Raw genomic sequence first — 6000 nt, forward strand, 5'->3', positions numbered from 1 at the left:
CAGAAATCCCCCCCTCTCCCTGTCCATGCTTCCTTCTCTAGGTAGCTCCAGGAAGTATCTTCATTTCATCAGTGATTTGGGGTTGAGAAAATAAATGGCTTTATTTTATTCTTCTGGTTTTAGGTCCCTCCCTATAGTGCATTGTGCATGGTTTCTTTTTCAGGGGTGTAGATGGGAGGAGATGTTGGAGTCTATTTCCATCCTCACCTTTGGCCTTCCATCCATTATTTCTCTTTCAGTGTTGCCCTGTGTCAGGCTGGCATGGTTAGCGGGGCTTGCACCCTTGTCTGTGCAGGGTCAACAGCCTGCAGCTTAGTATGTGTTCTGTGTGGTGCATCTGAGGTGCCCTGTGTCCCTCCTGCCTTGCTTGTAAATATGGCACAGGGCTCAAAGTTCTTTCCCTCTTTTAAATTTCTCCTTGGTGTGAAGGGAGGTGCAGCCAATTTGCCCCTCCCGTGGTGGGTTGCCTGGGGCAGCTCTTTTGTCCCTTCCAGCTTCTCTGTGGTGGGAAATGATATGTCCCCAGGACTATACAAAAGTACAGTCCTTGGAGTAAGAGTCCCGCCACCTCGAGTGAGTGCTGTGCTTTGAGCCCTCTCCCTCCAGGCACCCATCTGAGTGCTGGCAGCCACAGTGCCAGTGTGGCAGGAAGGAGTGGGGATATCCTCTGAGCTCCCAGGCTGGGTGGATCAGGGGGAGGGGCATCAAGCACCGTGTTGCAGCACAGGGGAGAAGCAAGGTGACAGAAGAGCAACTAGATGCAGACAGGGTGATGCCAGCTTCAGGAGTGGCTCAGAAACCCTATCTGGCAGGAGGGAAGGGGCACGGTCAGAAGAAGCAGATGAAGTGTTCATTCCTGTTGCAGGGCCCCATTCTTGACTTCATTCCTTGTTCAGCTGAGCACTTGGAGCTTGCACTAAACCGCAGGAATGTGGTTGGGTGCCTCAAAGCACTTTGTGGGGCTTTGGGGCTGTGTAGGACTAACAGTGCCCATATGTGCCCCTGAGCAGCCCCCAGGCTGCACCCTGCTCTCTAAGGATGCTGAAGGTTTTTCCTTCCAGGCAGAGCAACAGGCAGGTCGCTCTTTAGCTGTCCTGGAGGGAGCCTTCTGCTTCAAGCCCCGCAGCTGCAAAGGCAGAAGTAGTCTTAGGTCAAGTTATCAAACAGAACAACAACAAAAATGCATTCTTTGTGATGACTTCAGTTGTCATGCCCAAGCTAATCGACTCAGTGTGCTGCCCTCGCCTCCTCCTCTCCTCTCCCCTGCCGTTAAGCCTTCTACGTTCCTTAAGAATAGCAGACTCTCTATTTTGGGATATCTCTCCCCCCTCTCTCCATTTGTTTTCTTTTTGGATAGAAAGTTGTCCGGTGGTGGTGGAGGACAGGGGCCTGCCCGATCCGTTCCTTCCTTTCACCTTCCCCAGTGCCAAGCTTAGGCTCAAAATCCTGCAGATTCCTGCAAATCCTGAACTTCAAGCAGGCAAGTTCCCCCCCCCCGAGCTCTGCGGTACCTGAGCGCTTCTCCTCCTGCCTGTGCTTGAGTTTTGGCAGCATCAGAGCCTTACCCTTTCTCTTAGAGAAGGTCAGTCCTAACTCCTAGAGTGCTGATGGTTCTGGTGTGACCCATCTGTATCTTTTCTTTCCCCTCACTTGGCATACAGAGTGAAGGTGGTAAGTTCTTTGGTTGGTTTGGTTTTCTTTTTAATTTAAAATAAACCTAAGTATGTATCTTGTAATTGTTTTTATTTTGGGGGGGTGGGGAAGGCATTTAAGGATTGTGCACGGATGAATTGTATATCTATCTATATTTTTTTTGGGGGGGGGTGGGGGTTGTCTTGCAATTTCATTTTAAATAGTGTTTGGTTTGTGTTTGGGGGTTTGGTTTTGGTTGGTTTTGTTTTTTTTTTTCTGTTGGGTTTTTTGGGGGTTTGGTTGGGGTTGGGGTTTTTTTGTTGTTGTTGTTTTTAATCCAGTTCCCAGCTGGCTAAACTCTGTCTAGAGTGGATGGGTGGGAGGCATAGTGACTGGAGGGGTGATTGAATCACCCCTTCCCCTGGCACTTCTCACAAGAGAATGGTTTGCTCCAGGTTTTGGGGGTGGGGGTTGTGCTAATTACTCTTGTATTCTTGTACATTTTGTTCTTTCTGCTGCTCTTGAATATTGTATCAATGCCAGAAATGGGGAGTTAAAAATTAAAAAAAAAATAAAAATTTAAAAGTTAACCCCAATAAATTGTTACATTCCAAACCCTCTTGTCTCCTGCTCCTTGCTTGGGGTGTGTGTGACCTGCTCTGCCTCTCAGCTGCGGGGCTGGTGGTGGGGATGTTGAAACACCAGTCCTCAGTCAGCACTGATCAGCTCTGCAGTTGAACATGGAAATGCTTAGCACCTTCTCACGTAGCCTGGGTCAGGTCTGGTTGGAGTCTCCAGACTCTTTTGGACACTGAGAAGCTCCAGCAAAGGTAGAACCATAGAATGGTGCAGGCTGGAAGGGACCTCCAGTGGTCATCCAGTCCAACCTCCCTGCAGTCAGCAGGGACATCCTCAACTTGCCCGGGTTGCCCAGGGCCTTGTCAGTACCTTGAATATCTCCAGGGAAGGGGCCTCAACCACCTCCTTGGGCATCCTGTTCCAGTGTTCCACCACCCTCATAGTGAAAAACTTCTTCCTGATAGTAAGGGAGCCCTCTCCTGTAACACTGATGATCCTCGAGGTCTCTTCCAACCTTAGTGATACTGAGGGAGGCATTGGGGTGCAGTTTGGGAAGACTGAACTATAGTGAACGGAACCTGGACCTGCTTCTCCTCCGAAGTGCTTTGGAGGACCTCTTATAGGTTGGGCTCCCACATGCTTTCCAAAATTAAATTAAATCCCAGCACAACATCTACTTTAGGCTTCCAGCTCCAAAGCGTGGGCCTAAGTGCACTTAATGATGTGCTAAGCTACAAAACAGAGTGAAAAATACTCCTAATGTGCCTAATCAAAGCCCCAGATTCACTCTGTTAGCCTCTCTCCCATAGGAATGTATTAAAGGGGTTACAGCAAAATTTCAGGTGGAGAAGTGCTATTGGTGTGAGAAGTAATGGGGGAAGTGATTGGATTTTGGGTGAAGAGGTGTTCTTCAGGCAGGGGAAAAGAGTGGGAAGGCAGTACTTTGGGCTGCTGGGAAAGGCTTAAGCTGCCAGCTGACCAAAACACCCTCAGGGCTGCCCTTTGGCATGGTGATTGTATCTTGTTTGGAGGCAGGGTGGCTGGGCTGAGCTTGGGTGTTTCTGGGGGGTGATTGCTGCTTGGTCAGCCAAGGCTGCAGGTGCTAAAGATGCCTCTCCAGCGTCCAAGGCTCACAAAGCCCCAAGAAAGTCCTCTCTGGCAGTGATCTATCAGCTAGCTGGGAGCAGGGAATGCTGCTCCTTGTGCCATTGTGGCCAAGGTGCGGTGCCGTTCTCCTTGTGCCATTGTGGCCAAGGTGCGGTGCCGGTCTCCTTGTGCCATTGTGGCCAAGGTGCCGTTCGGTTCTCCTTGTGCCATTGTGGCCAAGGTGCGGTGCCAGTCTCCTTGTGCCATTGTGGCCAAGGTGCCATTCTGTTCTCCTTGTGCCATTGTGGCCAAGGTGCGGTGCCGGTCTCCTTGTGCCATTGTGGCCAAGGTGCGGTGCCGTTCTCCTTGTGCCATTGTGGCCAAGGTGCAGTGCCGTTCTGTTCTCCTTGTGCCATTGTGGCCAAGGTGCGGTGCCGTTCTCCTGCCATTGTGGCCAAGGTGCGGTGCTGTTCTCCTTGTGCCATTGTGGCCAAGGTGCGGTGCCGTTCTCCTTGTGCCATTGTGGCCAAGGTGCGGTGCCGTTCTCCTTGTGCCATTGTGGCCAAGGTGCGGTGCCGTTCTGTTCTCCTTGTGCCATTGTGGCCAAGGTGCGGTGCCATTCTCCTTGTGCCATTATGGCCAAGGTGCAGTGCCGTTCTGTTCTCCTTGTGCCATTGTGGCCAAGGTGCGGTGCCGTTCTCCTGCCATTGTGGCCAAGGTGCGGTGCCGTTCTCCTTGTGCCATTGTGGCCAAGGTGCGGTGCCGGTCTCCTTGTGCCATTGTGGCCAAGGTGCGGTGCCGTTCTCCTTGTGCCATTGTGGCCAAGGTGCGGTGCCGTTCTGTTCTCCTTGTGCCATTGTGGCCAAGGTGCGGTGCCGTTCTCCTTGTGCCATTGTGGCCAAGGTGCGGTGCCGGTCTCCTTGTGCCATTGTGGCCAAGGTGCCGTTCGGTTCTCCTTGTGCCATTGTGGCCAAGGTGCGGTGCCAGTCTCCTTGTGCCATTGTGGCCAAGGTGCCATTCTGTTCTCCTTGTGCCATTGTGGCCAAGGTGCGGTGCCGGTCTCCTTGTGCCATTGTGGCCAAGGTGCGGTGCCGTTCTCCTTGTGCCATTGTGGCCAAGGTGCAGTGCCGTTCTGTTCTCCTTGTGCCATTGTGGCCAAGGTGCGGTGCCGTTCTCCTGCCATTGTGGCCAAGGTGCGGTGCTGTTCTCCTTGTGCCATTGTGGCCAAGGTGCGGTGCCGGTCTCCTTGTGCCATTGTGGCCAAGGTGCGGTGCCGTTCTCCTTGTGCCATTGTGGCCAAGGTGCGGTGCCGTTCTGTTCTCCTTGTGCCATTGTGGCCAAGGTGCGGTGCCATTCTCCTTGTGCCATTATGGCCAAGGTGCAGTGCCGTTCTGTTCTCCTTGTGCCATTGTGGCCAAGGTGCGGTGCCGTTCTCCTGCCATTGTGGCCAAGGTGCGGTGCTGTTCTCCTTGTGCCATTGTGGCCAAGGTGCGGTGCCGGTCTCCTTGTGCCATTGTGGCCAAGGTGCGGTGCCGTTCTCCTTGTGCCATTGTGGCCAAGGTGCAGTGCCGTTCTGTTCTCCTTGTGCCATTGTGGCCAAGGTGCGGTGCCGTTCTCCTGCCATTGTGGCCAAGGTGCGGTGCCGTTCTCCTTGTGCCATTGTGGCCAAGGTGCGGTGCCGGTCTCCTTGTGCCATTGTGGCCAAGGTGCCGTTCGGTTCTCCTTGTGCCATTGTGGCCAAGGTGCGGTGCCAGTCTCCTTGTGCCATTGTGGCCAAGGTGCCATTCTGTTCTCCTTGTGCCATTGTGGCCAAGGTGCGGTGCCGGTCTCCTTGTGCCATTGTGGCCAAGGTGCGGTGCCGTTCTGTTCTCCTTGTGCCATTGTGGCCAAGGTGCGGTGCCATTCTCCTTGTGCCATTATGGCCAAGGTGCAGTGCCGTTCTGTTCTCCTTGTGCCATTGTGGCCAAGGTGCGGTGCCGTTCTCCTGCCATTGTGGCCAAGGTGCGGTGCCATTCTCCTGCCATTGTGGCCAAGGTGCGGTGCTGTTCTCCTTGTGCCATTGTGGCCAAGGTGCGGTGCCGTTCTGTTCTCCTTGTGCCATTGTGGCCAAGGTGCCGTTCTGTTCTCCTTGTGCCCTTGTGGCCAAGGTGCGGTGCCGTTCTCCTGCCATTGTGGCCAAGGTGCGGTGCCATTCTCCTGCCATTGTGGCCAAGGTGCCGTTCTGTTCTCCTTGTGCCATTGTGGCCAAGGTGCCGTTCTGTTCTCCTTGTGCCATTGTGGCCAAGGTGCGGTGCCGGTCTCCTTGTGCCATTGCGGCCGAGGTGCGGTGCCGTTCTCCTTGTGCCATTGTGCTCTCCTTGCCTTGGCTGCCTGCCAAAATGCCTGTGGGGCAGCACTCTCACCCTCTCCCCTGTGCCCTGGTTTTGCTGAGGGGTGAACAGGTTTTTATCTGCACCAGAGTACAGTAAATGATGCCACCTCTGACCCACAATCTAGAGCTGGAGCCAGGCTGGAGAGGTAGACACCAGCCTTGACAGACACTCAGTGTGGTCCTGAGTGAGTGTGCTGGTGCAGGCAGAGCCTGTAAGCAGGGTGAGGTGATGCAAGCCACGGCTGCAGGGCTGTGAGACTGAAAATGAAAGAAGCCAAGATTTCCATGCTATGTGGCAATCCTCAAGTGAGATGGACTTGGCCCACCTTGGG

Source organism: Dryobates pubescens, chromosome 15 (genome assembly GCF_014839835.1).
Source record: "Dryobates pubescens isolate bDryPub1 chromosome 15, bDryPub1.pri, whole genome shotgun sequence".
NCBI lineage: Eukaryota > Metazoa > Chordata > Aves > Piciformes > Picidae > Dryobates > Dryobates pubescens.